Genomic DNA, 18,322 nt, shown 5'->3' on the forward strand with positions numbered 1-18,322 from the left:
GTTACCCTTAAAAAAGGAAGAAGAAAAAAAATCCTTTTGCTCCCTTTTCATTGTTTTTTTCCAGTGCTTTTATTTTATTTGAGGTTAAATATATGCATTTTTTTTCAACTGCGAGTGCGACTGGTATCATTTTGTAAAGTATATCCACACTTGTAGCTGGTATGGCCTTTTTTTTTGTGAATATATTTATTTAACATATGTCTCATTGTGGCAAGCGTTATGACAGTGTTGTAAATCAACACAACTCAAAAGTGTCGCAATGCTGGTTCATATGATAGGAATAAAGTTCACTTGGTGCTGCTGCCATTGTTCCTTGTTACCAGTCCTGTGGGCTCGCTGTTATGAATATTTTAAGATTAGTGGTCTATAGTCAAAGCTAGCGAGTCTAACTGCTACTGCCATCCACATCTCGGACTTGCCCAGATGTATACATGAAGACTGTGACACCTTTGTTGGCCAGCCATTTCACTGCCCCACCAGTCCTGCAACGAGAGAAGGCAGGTGAGTCGAAACTCCTCTGCACACTGCCGATTGACGAGATGTCATGCGACTAGTGGACTTCAATCTTCTTCAACGTTAACTCTTCAACTATTTTGTTCAGAACCTGCTATCCAAACTCAACTCTGTATTTGTAGATTAAAAAAAAATAACGAGAAAAAAAAATCAAGGAACATGGAGCAATTAAATGTAGGAGTTTTTATCCGGATTTAATTATTCATCTGGGAGTCGAAGCCAGAAGAAATGCTGGCAGCGGACATGGTAAGAATTAAAAAAGCAAAAAAAAAAAAAAAAAACTCCCTCTGTAATGTATGTTGGAGGCAAACCTGGGACCAAATTCTCTGGGAGCCTGGAACAATCAAAGCACTTCTTCCTCACCATGGTTCACTCTTGCCAGGGGGACGTGTGGACAATCGAGTAAAATGGGGCATTTGAGAAAGTGAATGTGATATGTAAGGGCAAAAATAACCATTTCAACTTCTGAGGGAAGCTGCCTGGGATCACACTACAGAGATGTGCAGACCAGGGTCACTGAGGAATATGTTTGAGGAATTATTTTGGGCACAGATGGGGAGAGCAGCCACTCGTCTCCTCATTTGAGTTGAAAAATATTGAGGCTTATTTGTCCATCCTGAATTGAGTACGCCATTTTTCTATCTATCCATAGATATATGGCTAGATAAATCGATCGTCTCAGAGACAACTGTCAAACAAAGGATGAAAATATATTTTTTAATTTATATATATATTTTTTTTAAACTTTCAAGTGTTCAGTGACATTTTGCGTTTGCGATTATATTGCATTTTTAAAGTTTTTAATTCTCTTTTGGACATGAATGTTCCCAAACATGCTTATCTTGTGCAAATGTATCATTTAGTTCATTGATACAGTAATTATAATCACCATTTTATTTATTTTAAGTTAAGATGTAGTACTATGCAGTTAAAAAGTGGTCAAAACATTGAGTTGCTAAACGGTATTCATCTAAATGCGCATATAATTATTCTGCCGCTCGGTGGCATTAGTGTTTGTTGGATGCAGAAAAATATTGGACGCAGTGTGTGTGTTCGCTGGCGTTGGGCGGAATCCTCGTACCTCCAAAATAATCACTTCTCAGGAGTGAAACAAACGTCGTTTGTTCAACCACATTACATCGTCAAAACGCGCAAGCCAATTTCAACATTAAAGCTGCACTCCGCAGGATTTTGACTTTAATCGTTACCGCCACCTTCAACCGGAAAATGAAATTACAACCTCTTTGCCCAGCATCGGTCGCATGCAAATTGAAATCTTTTTTTCACTCGTCATGGTTTTCCTTCACTTTTTTTTTGCCTTACTCTGATCATGTGTGGGTGTCTGGGGTATGTTAGACAGTGGCCTGTACTGAGGAGATGTAGAATCCATGATGGCAAAATCATAGTTTCTGGTCACGACTGTGAGGCACATCCGCAGAAAGAGCGTGCGAAATTTGAACCGGATTCCAGTCAGAAAATGAATAACCAGAGAGTTGCAAGAATACCCATTGAGAACAGCTGAAGGGTTGCTATATCTAAGATGGGCGAGTCATAAATAGTCAAATGAAAAGGCTATTGTAAAGATCTTTTGGGGCAATATCATGTTGAGTGCATCTTTAAGCTCAAGAAGGTCAATAATTTGTAAAAATAACAAAAAACAAACTAATAGTTTTTTTCACGCGTGGTAGTATTGCTGGGTTGTATGCTGTTGATTGCAGTACACCGATCATCCATAAGTCAGATCGTCTGATACAAATACTGATCACATGGATTTGCAGCACATTTTTACATTTTAGAGCAGCTCATTAATCTTTCAATATTTTTTCATTAATTGAGGAAACAGATAAAAACAATGTGAAGCTAAAGTTTATTCCCTTTATTATAGAAAAAACAGGACATTGCTTCAAATGGAATCATAATTAAGATTCAGTTACTAGTTTGGTTCCTTAACACTGTGTGTTAAGGAAAGGGGAGAGGACGCTATGTGTTATAATTACTCCCTCTGTGCTTCAACCGAAATTATTATTACAATTAAGATAATTCTAACTTGAGCGTTTTCCACTGTAACAACACCGTATTTGTGTTCAAACTATTAACTACCAGTTTATTCCCATGTAGTACATTCATTGAATCTTTTTCCTTTCATAAAATCATTCCAAAAATATTAACACATCGATACTGATGGACATAAATGTATATCTTGGATGCAGTAATTTCTTATAAACACTGAGTAAGAAAACCAAATCAAGTTATGCCAAAAATGATGCTGACGCATATCTTACAGAACACAGCACAGCAAAGAAATTTCCCTCATCTTGCATTCCAAATCTTAATTGTTTATTTACATAGATATGAAGGCACCCTGAGAAACGCTGTTTATCAGCCAGTTCAAAGAGAAAATGCAGGGCAAAGCATCGCTGGGTGGGGATCTTACAGTTAATTACCATATTTTGCCCAAAGATTAAGTTAGCTCTGTAATTTATTTAGTGCCCACAGGAACATCTTCTTTGTGATAGGATACTAGAGCAACGATTGCAAAGTACTACAAAAGAAATCTTGGATTTCTGTTTCTTTTAGGTCAATAAGCGCTGAATACATTTCAACACAAAACATCCACTGAGACTAGAACGAAACACGGAGGGCATGTTGCCAGGGACTCACTCACTTTTGATACTCTGATGCAATTTTCCCCGCCCCCTCCTTATTAGTATTTCTTTCTGTTTCTTACGTGTCAAAGTGAATCACTACTTAGGTTGATATCTTATTGTGCAGATCTCGTAAATCAAAATCAGAACTCAATCAATAGTGGCACATTTATCACGCCTGCATCACAAGCGTGAATCTGCATTTTGTACGGGTAGAGGAGAGAAGCTGTAAGCGTAAAAACTATTTTGTCCGTATGCTTGGAATGTCTTGTACACGCGAAATACATTTTAGATCGCACAAAACATGTTTTCGTACGCGGTATTTGATATTACGCTTACGTAATTGTGGCATTAATCTAATGCCCTAGCCGTCTGTTTGGTGTCGTACACAACATCGTAAAGTCTGAGACGTTTTTGGGACGTCTAGGGGGCGTGTTCAGCCGATTCAACGTGTACAACGGGTCAGGCAAGCGGGACAAATGATCACTGTGATTGGCTGTTTGCTAGCGAATCAGCGGACAACTGGTGAAAATTGAAGCTATGCCTCAAGAACTGAATCAACTGAGCTCATTTCTTCTCTAGAAGAACATAATGGCTGGCTGGACAGAAAAGCGCAACAATAATCTCTGAAATTCAAAACTGCTGTTGTCGGTACTAAATGAGGACGGGTTGCGAGATGTGTTTGTATGTTCTGAGTTACTAAATAATAAGAATTAAAAAAATAAAGTACATAATAACGTCGGGGTACTTCGTTGGCCTGCGCGCCTGTTGATGACGTCACGCTGTTCTATTTGCAGATTTTGATTCGCTAAATAAAAAAATGAAATTAAATTGCGTCACTTCCGCCTTTTCCCTGAGAAGCCGCGACTACAACAGCGGTGGAACGTTTACCTTTCTCCTGCCGAACTTGCAACAGTGCAGTGGTTCACTCGGGCTGCAAGATTGTGTGAATATAATGTCTGTATATAGTGTGAAAAATGTCTTAATAAAACATTTCCATGTTTTGCCTCCGACCCTTAACCAGTCTGATTCCCAAAGCAACAGAACATTGACTAGACAACTTCGATAGGCATGTAGGACACCCAAAAAAAAAAAAAAATGTAAATGAGCAAATTAATTTAATTTGTTCTGTTGATGAGCTCTTGGCTCACTAGTGTAATGTGTGTAACTACTTCCTTGACTAATGCCCTTTATTTGTGTACAGGTGGTAAGTGGTGGAGCAGTTCTCAATTCTTAACAGAAGGCTTTTACTGAAGTAGCACAGCAAAGCACCAACAAACAGAAGCATCAGGAAAGCATGGGGTCATAAAAGTAGAACATGTGAGTGTTCTGAGAGGGAACAACTGATTTGCCGTTCTTTTTTCACTTTCCCGTGTTTATGCTGTGCGAATCTGAAATGACCAATTAATGAACTCAAGATGAAAAGAATATATATATATATATATATACATATATACATATACACATATATATATATATATATATATATATATATATATATATATATATATATATATATATATATATAAATAGAAACACCCAGTCAACTGTTCTCTGTGTGTATAGGGATGATGTCAAACAGAAATAGGGGGAGCTGAAAGTAGGCAGGTGGTTTTGAAAATCCTAAAACATACTTCTTATGCCAATTTCAGTTTGAACTATTTGCTAAATAAGCTAAGGCGTGGCGAACCCAGTGAGGAGAATCGGTACAGAAAATGATTGTGTATATATATATATATATATATATATATATATATATATATATATATATATATATATATATATATATATATATATCCCACGTATGTACAGACACACTACCAAACCAAATCCTGGCATCAATAGCTCACCCAAGGGTAAAGCCGGGCTGTTGAATTGGCTGCCTGCCACTGTTGCCATGAACAGCATCTTCCAATTCCAGCTTGTAGGGTGGTTGTCATGGTAATGACCACCACTTATTTGCAGGGGGCACCCTTGACTCCACCATATTTAGGACACACACAGACAGCTAGAGGAAGTGAAATGGAGAGAGGGGACATAAGTTCACAGATTGACTGTTTGCTCAAAAGGTTGTTTGCCCTTTTTTTTTTAAAATTAGCCTATAGTTTTTACCATGCAGAGTACCAAGTACGAGAACTCTCTGTCCTGCTCTTTCTTGAAAATTTTCAGGCTTCCCTCTGATATCTAAATATTACTACAGAAGTAGGTTTTTAAAAAACATTTTATAGACCAAATATTCATTACATGTCCTAGACTGATTATGAACAAAACCAAACTCCACACAGGTCATTGCCCTGTGAGTGGCTCGTGACCAGTCCACTGTGTACTCGCGCCTCTAATCTCTTACACAAAGTCAGATGGGACCAGTTTCAGCACACCCATAACACTGAACAGGATAAGTGGTCATAAATGAATAAATGAACAAACTTTAACATGCCTGGACCTTTCTATTAATTTTCTTTCTCACTTTCTTAATTACTTGTAAGATAGAGGGCAACTGATACAGGTATCAACTCCAGCTGACAGGAAAAGGTCGGAGTACAACTTACTGGTCACAGTCAATCACAGGTCACTACTGTATAGACCAGTGTTTCGGTACTTTTTTTAGCAAGGGGCACATATTTCACATCAGGAAAAAATTTATGGCACACCACTCAGCAAAACGATTCACAAAAAGTGGATAAATAGGTTAATTATGTGCCTAGTGGAAGAGCATTTCATTGTTTTGCCTGTTACTATATATGGTTGGCATACATAAATTAACGCCAGTGGCTGTTGGCTCGGTTGAGAGAGCGGGTTGCACAGTGAATCAAAGTTCTACTGTTCAAATTTTGGCTGTTTTGATTTGCTTTTGCTGTGGTTTTGCTCTGACACGTGACACCCACAAGACCAGCACACAAACACAAAACCATGCTGGTCTATGCTGTTATTTATTTATTTATTTATTTTAGCAGGGTTCACAGTAGAAGCAGCCTCCAAAGTTGGGCATCACACACTCTGCACTCATACTGCCAAATAAATTTGAACCATTTTTATTCATACACAAAGCAACTTACTTATATTACTGTAGACAACTTAAAAATAAAATACATATAGTATGCTGTATATGTATGAAATATCAACACAAACAAAAAATAAATTATATATCTGTCCTGCACTGCTGTAAATAAAGTTTCACCACAACAGTAACACTTGTTAGTGTCATCACCATCTTTCTCCAAGCCACCATGCTCATCCTCCTGGCCATAGATGCACTGCTCAGTTTGGCCATAGATTTTCGTCCACAACGCAGAAGATATTAAAATATCTCCAAATGTCTCAACCCATCCCCGACACTGATCTTGTGTAATGTCCTCAAACTCAGCATCCAATGCATGAGGGAGGAATCTTTGGTTCTGAGCCCCAGACATTGCCCTCCTCCAGGCAGGAAAAAAACAAAACAATCTTATTGTGGAAAGGAAAGTATGGCGGTAGTAGCTCCATTCCATGAAAACTTTTCAAATGTTCCAGGGAATCCATTTACAGTATGGTGTTTACTGTTCATGCTCGTGGTATTATGTTCTTGACTAATTTTTACGATTCAACAGAATAGTGTGCATATGATGACTTGGACAACAAAATCATGCTGACATGTTTTGAAGAGCAAAAATTAGAATAAGAATCAACTCGTTTGTTTTGCTCAGTAAAATTTATTTGGAGAATCTGTGGGCTCATGAGGCGAACTGAATGCTACACGTACAACCATTTGCAAAGATACATTGAATGAGACACTTGAGACAAGTACTATGACATTAGCAATTTGATGAAATCATTGGTAAATGACTTTCCAACGTGGTTTGGGGATTTAGCCATGTTATGTTGAACATTCATTCCTATTTAAAGAAATGAATCAGACCAAGGAGGAAAAACTGTAATACTTGAATTGCATTTTACAACCCTGTACAGGAGGTTTTAAGCCGAAATTCAAACCCACTGAAATTTTTGATTACGGGGCACAGGCCTAATATACTTTCGATAATATTCAATTATATCGCCTTTAGAATTTTAGGAAATGATGAATAATTAATAGTTCAAAATAGTGTTGAGTCGTTTGTATCAATTGGCTACCAATAAAACCATATCAAGTCTCTGCTGCTTATGAATGAGGGGACCTGTGTTGGATTTTGAGTGCTGTTTAAATCGAGGTTCGAGGTGACAAAAATAGTGAAGGATCCTCGTGCATGGGTCCACCTGTGTAATCCCGCGGGGCTTGTCTGTGGTCCCTCCCTCCGCTTCCTCCCCGGCCAACCTTCCAGCTCGCTGCTGTGCGTCTGTTACCGTGCGCTCACTCGGATCCGCACAGTCCGACAGTCTGGTGCTTCAAATCAAATTTCGGCGCTGAGACTTTCGCTTTCTCGCCGCGAGATCGAGTTTAAAGCCCCCGCTTCTTCTTGATGCGTTCTCGCTACGCTCGGTGTTGCCGTGACGGAGCTGCTCGCGCCGTTTCCATAGCAGCGCTTTCCCTGGAATTTTGTCCGGGTGCCGCTGGAATCTGGAATAAGAAACAATTCGTCTTGTTAAACGTATAGAGAAAGACTGGACAAAAACACAAGGGATTAAAAAGGGGACGAGTGGATAAAAGACAGCGGCCAAGGTAAGAGTAAATACATTGGTACTTTGTGCAAACATTCATGGACTTGGGGGGCTTTGACAATAAAGTTCATTCGCTTACTTTTCCAATCGACCATAATACATTGAAACGTATTTAGAGCGTGATTTTATAAACGACGGAGTGCTTCAATGATTCTTATCTTAAATTGTGCTTGTTTTGACAAGCTGCGGTGCCGAAGAAGTCGAGAGATTTTTTTATGAACTCATCGAGGAGTTGATTAACAGCATGATTGCTGGCGACGATGCTCGTTAGAACATGGCGCTAAACTCCCAAATGTTTTGAAAGCTTGTCTTCTGTCCACTCGGGTTGAAATCCATGAAGTAACAAATTATGAGCTCGATTTACAGTTGATATAACTTTTAGTCAAAATATGAATTTGTGGCCATTAAATAGTAGCGAGAACGTGCGCACGAAATAAAATTTGCCACCATGACGTAGGTGCAAGTCTGCACAAAATACTAGTTTGAGCTTTTAATACTATCCCCGTGAACAACTTGGACATCTCAGTGAGCAAGTAGAGCATCTCTATGAATAACTGCAATGCAGGATGTCCCTATGGTCTCCCTCCGCCTGTAAAGCAGGCGGGCTCTCTATAGTGTATTTACAGTCGAAAAGCCTCTTGTAGGAATGATTCCTTGAAATGCCAGATTTTTACAAACATTTGTGTAGGCTTAGCTAACCCATCAAATAAGATTCTATCGTAGTATTTTTGTCTATGGGTGTAGCTATAGCAGTAGCGGATAGGTGTTTGTTTGTTGTAAAGTATTAGTATCTTGGTAGTGGTGGGCGTTCAAGACCTTCAAGGCCTTCTCTGCTGGACTAACATAATCAAGAAATCTTGATAATTTGTTATGATAATAATTATCTAATTTAATTTTATTAATATATATATATATATATATATATATATATATATATATACATATACATACATATATATATATATATATATATATATATATATATATATAACTAATTAATTGCAAAGAAATTCCATAATTAATCGCGATTAATCAACTACTATTTTTTGTGAAGCATGTAACAGGTATTTGCTTGAATATCTTGTAATTAATGTAAAATCACCAAATATGAAGTGTATTTTAAATAAAAGATTGTTCTAATTTCTAATAGCATTCTATGATCCATGAATATAATCTAAATGGAGTCTGGCATTTTTCTTAGAAGCAATTCTCTTATTATTATTCACATTCATGTCACATTATGTTGTATTTTTTAGGTGAGAATTTGTATCCAATCAGATATCAGCTATCTTGTGTTGCCAGGCAGATTTCATTAAACAGCGGCACGTTCTTTTTCCGCTGAGCCTTCAGATTCTTCCCTGTGGACGTCTGTTTTGTGTGAGGCAATGGCTCTCACAGTTGATGGACAGTTGCAATCGACAATCAGATTATGAGTTTGTTACAGTGAGCCTTCTTGCAGGTCTTATGTTGAAGGTGATGAACGCGTCTTGTGATTGGATACTCAGTTATGATGGGGCAGCGCTATGCGGTATCAACACACCAGAAAGTCGTTAATGGCAACCCTAAAAAGCTACAATATATTCTTGCTTTTTAAACCACAATGGCAGAAGGAGGGAAATGTGTGGATTCAATTTTAGATATATTTACAAGGCCATTTAGAAAACAGACCTTTCAAGAGAAGCTCTTTTGTGAGTGGTCCAACTTTCAGTAGTGCGTAAGTGTGTGTCTGTATATTATTTCTCCAGCTGTGGTGTCATAAATGATGGTATTATTAAGGGTATTTATTCAAGTCGGACTAAGCAGGACTTCACTGAAGGCCTAAGTGGGGAATGCACGGCCCACCACTGGTATTTTGTGCTCACGTTATACCTACTTCCTGGTCACAAGTTTGTGTTTTATAGCTTACTGATGTCCCTTTGTCATGTCTGGGACTGCATGGAAATCTATTGTAGAAGTGAAAATGGTGACTTTTTTATATGTTAACAAAGAAGAGACAACTATCTTCTGCATCCTGTTCTACTCTTTCTGAGGTGTGATTGTGGAAGGTGGAAAATATGTTTTGTTTAGTCAGCATGGCTAGTTAAAAAAAAGGCTGAAAGTGGGCAGAGTGAGAAGGCAAGGTGTCAGAAAAAAATAGCCACTACTACTGTTATATTGATTTATATACCGTAGTGTAGATCTTTGAGTTAGCAAAGATAATGTATGACTAAAATAAGAAAAACAAATTAAATCATAAATTGTTTTCTCCACTTTGTGCTTTATGTCAAGTTCTGATTTATGAACATGTATGACCCACAAGTAACTGTTTGAAAATGTTCATCTTACTAGTTTGCACCTATTTTGGTTCTGTATGAGGAGATGGGATTTGGTCACTGTTTAATGCGGGTGGGGATCTAGTCTCGTGGGATGCTGGGATGAGGAAACCATAAAATCTAGAAAATGGTGAACTGTATGCACGATCACTTTTAACAGAATGCTGTTATGTAGCAGATTTTCTATATGAATAACTGGAAAATACCAACTATATAGTTGATCTATTGATTGATTGATTTCAGTGCATTCAAAAAATTAAATTAAAATGGGAAGATTTCATAGCGAACCTTGCATCCTTCCATAATTTTTTATGTGGCCTTCAAATTAAAAAGTTTGGACACTCCAGCCATAAGCCACCATGTAACTCCCCTGTTCAGAGGTTTATTCCACATTTAGCGCTTCATTTTGGTTCTGTTCCTTTAAACAAATAAACACCTCCCTTAAATAGACACACTTCATAGATGCTGTTTTTTCACGTAAAATCAAGCATTAATGTTTGACATTTGCGGCCACAGCACCTACTGAGGCATGAAGACAATCTCTCATATGAATTGAAGTGTGATGTCTTAACCGCCACTCAGACGAGCGTGTCTGTGTGTTTTCTGGTGTTTAGCGCTCTAGTTCTTACTACACTAAGTTGTAAGTTACAGTTGTAATTCCTAATGTAACTCAAAATATTAAAATTAGGATTGGCTGCTGGAACAATGTTCATGTTCACTACATGTAGAGACGTTTTAATGTATACATTTTTATTACTGTTTTCATGCCCTTGAGCTTTTTTTGATGCTCAAGGGCATCAAAATAAATACTATTAGGTCAATTAATTAAATAATTGAATAAATAAATACATTTTAAAAAGATAGATACCATTACTGGAAAAACAAATCAAACAATGGTGTAAACACACAAAGTGGGAAACATGTTACATGATTCATATGTCTAATGAATTTCTGTGACTTCAAAATCTTCAGGAAAATGGACTTTCAGAATTAGTTGTAGTCTGTTTTTTAATTTGTCATTACCAGAATAGCCCCTTCCATCTCTTGTACAATCGCAACAGAGATATAATCCAATTCCGCATCATCTTGCACAAGATGAACATCACAGATGATATATTAACGGTTGATTAATTCTTCATCATGTTTGTGAGTTTCCATGTCCTGTGCAGTTGCTCTCTAATTTCGTTGCACACTTGAGTACAATGACAATAAAGGGATCTCAATGACTGATTTCACCCTTGGTTAGAACTCAAGCAATGCTGAATTCTTCCAGAGAAAGTGGAAATGTGTGATGCTGAGTACTATTACGACAAGATGAAAAACTGATTTACTATTTCAACCCTGACATTCAACCACAGGAATGAGGAGTGACATTTACTGATGGCTGATTTAGCTAATGTAAAGTCGAAGCATATTAGGCAAGATTATCAAGTTCACCCAGAAATAAAATGCACCTCGCATTATCTTGTTGAAATAATTATTTATACCCGTGGTGTTTAGCTTATAATATTTTCCCACTCCATTCTCATTTACCCAATACATTCTGCGTATTGTTTAGTTTACCACTGGGGCTGCGTGTTTTTATGATACATTTGTGCATTTTCCTGACGTGATATAAGATGAGACAATATTCTTTTGTGTTTGTGTCAGCATCTGCCTTTTTCTCCTCTCTCTCTGCTTTTGTCTATGTACAACAACCACACGTTACTAATTAATTAGGACAGGATCAGGGTGGGATTCATGCAAATGGTACTAAAAAATTGAAAAATTCACACCGATAAGACCATGGGAAGATGCTGCAACACACATGATTTAAATGAGGGATTGTTAACGGGCTTGTGTAAAGCTTGCTTAATGAGCTCATCATTTGAATCAGGTGTGTTGGAGCATGAAAACATAAAACAGTCTGGATAGGGGCTCCAGAGGACCCAACTTGGAGACCCCTGGACTGCACTGTGAGGTAGGCATTCATGTTCACCACGTCATGTGCTGCTTTTTCATATCACAATTACGTTGACAGTAATTATAGTAACAGGTACAAGGAATTTAACAAAAAAATAATCAGTGCAATACATTTTATTTTGGATGGTGTCAAAAACATGGTTCCGCCGGACACGACGCACCATGGGGTGTGGTTGTTTGGTGGAGACATCACAGAGGAGTGTTGTATTGGCGTCATCAAATGTAATATCCTCAAGACGTAGTGCAGTGAGTACCATACAGTAAGCTTGAATGTCAGAGTCGGTGGCCTTTTCTGCAGCCATGACAGCATAATCAATCAATTAATTGATGATTGATGATGCTAATGAACCCAATGCCCAAGAACTCCCCAAGGGACTGCACAATTGGAGGGTGTGGAAAATTGGCAACACCGTCCACCCTGACGGGAAGAGGAATGTATCTCTGAGGCATGATGCGGTGCTCGAAGAAGGTAGTTGCTGATAGGCTGAACTGGCACTTGGCCGAATTAACGATGAGGCCATGCATGCTGAGTCGCTGGAAAAGGATTCTGAGGTGCGTCTGGTGTTCCTCCACATCTGCGCTGGTAACCATCCATCCATTATCTATACCGCTTCTCCACACTAAGGTCGCCGGGGGCGCCGCAGCCTATCCCAGCTATCTTCGGGCAGTAGGTGGGGGACACCCTGAATTGGTTGCCAGCCAATTGCAGGGCACACAGAGACAAACAACCATCCGCGCTCACACTCATACCTAGGGGCAATTTAGAGTGTCCAATCAACATGCCATGCATGTTTTGGGATATGTGGGAGGAAACCGGAGCACCCGTAGGAAACCCACGCAGGCACGGGGAGAACATGCAAACTCCACACAGAATGGCCGGAGTCGGGATTGAACCCACGACCGATGTTGTTTCTCACTGTGAGGCCATCGTGCTAACCAGTCGGCCACCGTGGCGCTGGAAACCAGTATGTCACAAAGCAAAGAGTCCATAAGAAGCTGAATCATCTGCGCTTCCCCTTGAGGCTGAAAGGCCTTCACAGGAATTTGAAAAGGCGACGGGTGTGATGACAGTTGTCTTGGGCGCAACTTGAGGGTGGTAGCCGTACCTGATGGAAACCGCGCACCACAACAACATTGGATGGAAAAGATGGTGGCCTCTGCCGGGTGGGCAGAGATATCCTGTATAGTGGGAGGTGATATCAGTTGGGGGTTGTGGCATTGTTTCAGGTACGAAAATCTCCACGGAGGCACCAATCGCCATCAACCTTGGTCACCATGTGCAGGGGGCGGCCCATTACCGTCCTGATTTTGCCGGTGGGCCGGTGTTTGTAGCCTCCTCCGGGGTTAGTGCCCAGGCCCAGGTGTCCTGTTTTGGGGCCATCGCATGGACACAGTGTACGGTAGCTCTTGGAAGAGGAGACGGGCCAGTGGCTAACACGGTGCACACGGACACTAGAAGCTGCAGCAAGAAAATGTGGTTTAAAAGGAAGACAGGATCAGATGAACCCAGCACAGCCAGTATCCTTTCCATCAGTTCTGATAGATTGCTTAAAAGACAGCGGGTTGTCTGCCTACTTGTTCTCTATTTCAGATAGCTTTGAGAGTTTCAAGAGGAATGTCTTGAGGGCATAATGTTTGACGATCGCTGATGAAACCTCGAGCAGCGGCATTGCTCAGTATGTTGTTGCTGCAAACACAATGATATGATTGGTATCATTGTGTGTCATTCCTTTTATCTGGAATTGCATCTTGATGTGCTGAAACTATGGCCTTGGGTTGTACTGCCAAAAATCAGCAACTAGACTTTTGCGGCATAGATGCTTGATTTGACAGTAGGTGCCTCATTACCACCGCTCTGTGAATGCTCGACTGGGTAACAATGAGATGTGGAGACGAAGGCCAGTTATCCCTTTTTATTCTTCACTCAAAAACGATTGTTTATGGAAAAAGCAGCAGGCTATGTCACGTACCGGATTGCGGTTGAGGTTGAGGAGGACCCAAATGCAGGGAAGCCAGGCAGGGGTACCTTAAAGGGTATTTAATTGTGATGGGTCCAGCGACACTGAGGCGTCGATGCGCGCGCCGAGCTTCCAGGGCAAACCCCGTGTCGGTGCGCGTACCGCTTTAAGAAAGTCACGTGAAGACTACCGGAACCGCGTCGACACAGCGGTCGCGCGCCAAACTGTGTTCATAAGGAAGCGCATCTGTCAACAGGATGGACGCTCAAAACAAGCATCGAGTTATTGGCGCGTTACTTTGCGTTAAAGATCCGCAAGATGGAAGATGTCACTGTTGATGCGCACTCAGAGGTGCAGTGCTATATGTCAGCAGGACACGTTGCACGTACGGAAGACTCGCTCTTATACTGGAAGTCCATGGAGGCAACGTTCCCTCACCTATTTATATTGGCCACACAGGCGTTGTGCACACCGTTGTGCCTCAAAAAAAAAGAAATAGACTGAATAACAAAACGCTGGAGAAACTAATTTTTTTCAATTAAAATCTTTAATTACGATGAGTCCATTGTCATTCACAACACTTTTACTTAGGCATCCAGACAGATGTTCACTTAATTTATCAACTGCGCCTCGAATATCAAAGATTTTTTTAATGAAATTGCGTGTATGTAAAAATAATGTCAATGCAAATGCCTAATCAATGGAATTGGATAAAATTAGTTTGACGGATCAATGTCAGATGACCCTGTCAAATGTTTCCTGCAAGTCCACCAGGTGTCAGTATTCAGCAACACAGTGTCAACACAGTGTCAATACAGTGTGTCACTGTGTCGAAACGATACAGGATGCCTCATCTACCCATCACTAGTATTTAATAAACAAAAAACAAAAGGCAAACGAGGAACTTGGAAAAACTAAAATATCAAAAGTGCAAAATAACAGACACGAACAAAACGTGACTAACAAAAACTAAACTTGAAGAAACAGGCTGGAAGGATGCAGCCCTGGACACTGACAGGGACAGGCAACAGTGAACAGGGAACAGGGACAAGCGACAGTGGCGATGACAATGGACCAACCGGAACTGAAAGCAACCAGGAAACTAAATACACACAAATTGACGAGACAACGAGGAGCACCTGGACCAGACACGGAGGGTTGGAAGGACTGGATTGGTTAACACAAGGGCTTGGGTAAACGAACACAGGTGGACACAATAGACTTGACGAGACAAGACACAGGAACACAAGGCCAAAACATGAAACTAAATACTAAACCAAAAATAACAAATACAAATCATGACAGGCTACTCCCCATCCGATTTATCATTCCTTTGAACTGGGGCTGCTTCTTTAAAGGTACACGGTACTGATGGGTAGATGAGGCATCCTGTATCGTTTCGACACAGTGACACAATGTATTCACACTGTGTTGACACTGTGTTGCTGAATACTGACACCTGGTGGACTTGCAGGAAACATTTGACAAGGGTCACCTGACACTGATCTGTCAAACTAATTTGATCTAATTCCATTGATTAGCGACATGATGTTTTTATATATCCTATTTCGTATTACTTTCCACCGCACTAATTATTCTCTCATTCATCTAATTTATATATTTAACTGAATTATTGTCGTATTGCACTGGAGAGGGGAGCTCTCTAATCTCGTTGCACAATTGAGTACAATGACAAAGGGATTTCTGATTATGATTAGGCATTTGCTTTCACATTATTTTTACATACACGCAATTTCATTAAAAAAATCTTTGATATTCGAGACGCAGTTGATAAATTAAGTGAACATTTGTCTGAATGCCCAAGTAAAAGTGTTGTGAATGACAATGGACTCATTGTAATTAAAGATTTTTATTTAAAAAAAATAGTTTCTCCAGCGTTTTGTTATTCAGTCTATTTCTTTTTTTGAGGCAATTTCCCCCGCCTTTGAGAAGATCCTCTCACAAGGCACTGAAGAGGCCGGTGTGCACAACGCCTGTGTGGCTAATATAAATAGGTGAGGGAACGTTGCCTCCATGGACTTCCAGTATAAGAGCGAGTCTTCCGTACGTGCAACGTGTCCTGCTGACATATTGCGCTGCACCTCTGAGTGCGCATCAACAGTGACGTCTTCCATCTTGCGGATCTTTAACGCAAAGTAACGCGCCAATAACTCGATGCTTGTTTTGAGCGTCCATCCTGTTGACAGATGCGCTTCCTTATGAACACAGTTTGGCGCGCGACCGCTGTGTCGACACGATTCTGGTAGTGGTCACGTGACTTTCTCAACGCGGTACGCTCACCGACACGGGGTTTGCCCTGGAAGCTCGGCGCGCGCATCGATGCCTCAGTGTCGCTGGACCCATCACTAGTACATGGTCAGGTGAATGTCTCTCCCTTTTGGGTCACCACACGTCTCATATGCCCTCCTCAAATAGTGTTTTGTGTACCATCTGTTCTTGCTACTTTCACTTATTATGATTAATTCATGCAAAGCAATGCATTTCCTCTGGATACATGTATCACTGCAGTCTCATTCAATTGTTTTGCACTCTTTGCCACTTGGGTTTCTATCAAATCGTGCGTGTCTTCGTGTCTATTGGTTTATGTGTTTGGGTGTGCGGGGGTGTGGTTGTGTGTGTGTCTAAAAAGCCTTAGAGTGTGTACATGTGTTTGGAAAGGTCTTCACTCCAGATGAATACCCCTGCATGCTCTAGTTTTTCCAGTGGCTTCTCCAATGACTAAAGTATTCGGCTGCCAAACTGGACACGAAGATCAAAGAACCATGAAATCCCAGTATGATTATATGTACATCTTTGTATGAAATGTGCAAATTTGTCACCCCCGAAATCTCGCTCCAAAAATGGGCGTTCGGCTGGGCCGGAGGGCTGCACCGTTCCGCCCCTGTGACGGACTTCCCAGCTCTGCATTTTAAGTACAAGTAGTTCTGTTTGGTCTTCTCCTATGTGACTGCTGTATACTGTAAAAACATGGTGTTTTTACAAGAGTCACAGTTTATGTTGCCACAACACATGAATTTAATGAGAACAAAAATTAATGGGTGTTTTCAAAGTACAACCTGCAGTGCCTTCTCTGTGCCGCATCTTGAAATCAAGAGATGTGAGTGTGTCTAGCCAACTGAATAACTATTATCTCCAACCTCTCATGTCTGAATTCAGCCTAATGAATGAAGTGGCACGTAAATTGAAATACAATAAACACACAATGTAAGGGCTCTTGGCCCACAGTGACACAGAAAAAGTGGCAACTGTTTAAAGGAAGCCTGACTTTCACAGGACATGTTTGTTCTATATATATATTTAGTCAGTTGTTGATAACATAACTACCTATAAAATAAATGTTGAAAACAATTCCAGTTTAATACATTTTATAGAAACTTGATTTGCAAGTACGTGATATTTACATTGCAATGCATTCTGGATAGTGACATAAATTGGTTGCTGCCCATATCACTACTCTCTACTGATTGCAGCAAAACAATTGTGAACTACTGCCATCATCAGCGAAAATTAGTTAAAATGTCACAATAATTTTCAATCAGAGGGGAATAAACAAAGCAAAGGCGAAGGGAGTTTTCCCTCTCGTCCACCGGGTGAACATCAATATACAGGAACTAAGCCTGCGATCAATAACTATGCGCTGCGTCTCTCGCCATTGGCAAATCCAGAGTGAAAGAGAGACCAATCCCTGTCGAGAAGACTGGTACCATAGCCCAAAGTGTGTGTGGAGGTAGGTCTGACCATGTCAAGTGGGAACCTCACTGCCTCGCACACTAGCTTGGGCTCCTTCCCTGCCAGAGAGGTTCCGTGTCCCAAGGACTAGCTTCTGTTTCAAGGGATCGGGGCGCAAAGGTCCTCGCCTTTGTCTGCCGCCCAGCTCACAAAACGCCTGATCCTTTGGCCACTCCCACAGGTGCTGAGCCCATGGGAAGGAGGACCCACCGTCATGGTTTCAGTCTTCGGCAGGATTGGAGAGCGGTGCTGCACCTGTCTCATATTCGCAATCAATGGCGCCAACCACTCTCTGTAGGATTACTCAACCTTGTTCACTATCCTAGTAATAAGTATTAACAATTTTTTTTACCTCCTTATCCACATTTCATAGTTCTCTTGTTCTTGTGTATGTTCTCACATTTAGTGTCTTTATTTAGTTACTCTTGCTCGTTTGTAGTGATGGTGAGATGAAGCTCCTTGAAACATTGCGGCTTTCCATGCAAATGGTTTGATTCGTGTTAGCCTCAAATGTGGTTCAAGCCCCTCTGGCAACACCAAGTGGACATAA

The 18,322-nt window shown here is 40.4% G+C and overlaps 1 protein-coding gene across 1 annotated transcript in view; it reads left to right on the forward strand.

Moving 5' to 3' along the window:
• The first annotated feature begins 7,482 nt into the window (after nucleotides 1-7,482).
• The window catches only part of LOC148336463 (SH3 and multiple ankyrin repeat domains protein 2-like), a 154,500-nt gene continuing 143,660 nt past the window's right edge, over nucleotides 7,483-18,322 (forward strand). Inside the window, exon 1 of the mRNA XM_088296550.1 lies at nucleotides 7,483-7,791. The gene's annotated coding sequence lies outside the window, so the exon portion shown is untranslated. The remainder of the gene's footprint in view (nucleotides 7,792-18,322) is intronic.

This window comes from Idiotropiscis lumnitzeri, chromosome 5 (assembly GCF_059441095.1).
Source record: "Idiotropiscis lumnitzeri isolate Australia: NSW breed Sydney's pygmy pipehorse chromosome 5, RoL_Ilum_1.0, whole genome shotgun sequence".
NCBI classification, from domain to species: Eukaryota; Metazoa; Chordata; class Actinopteri; order Syngnathiformes; family Syngnathidae; genus Idiotropiscis; species Idiotropiscis lumnitzeri.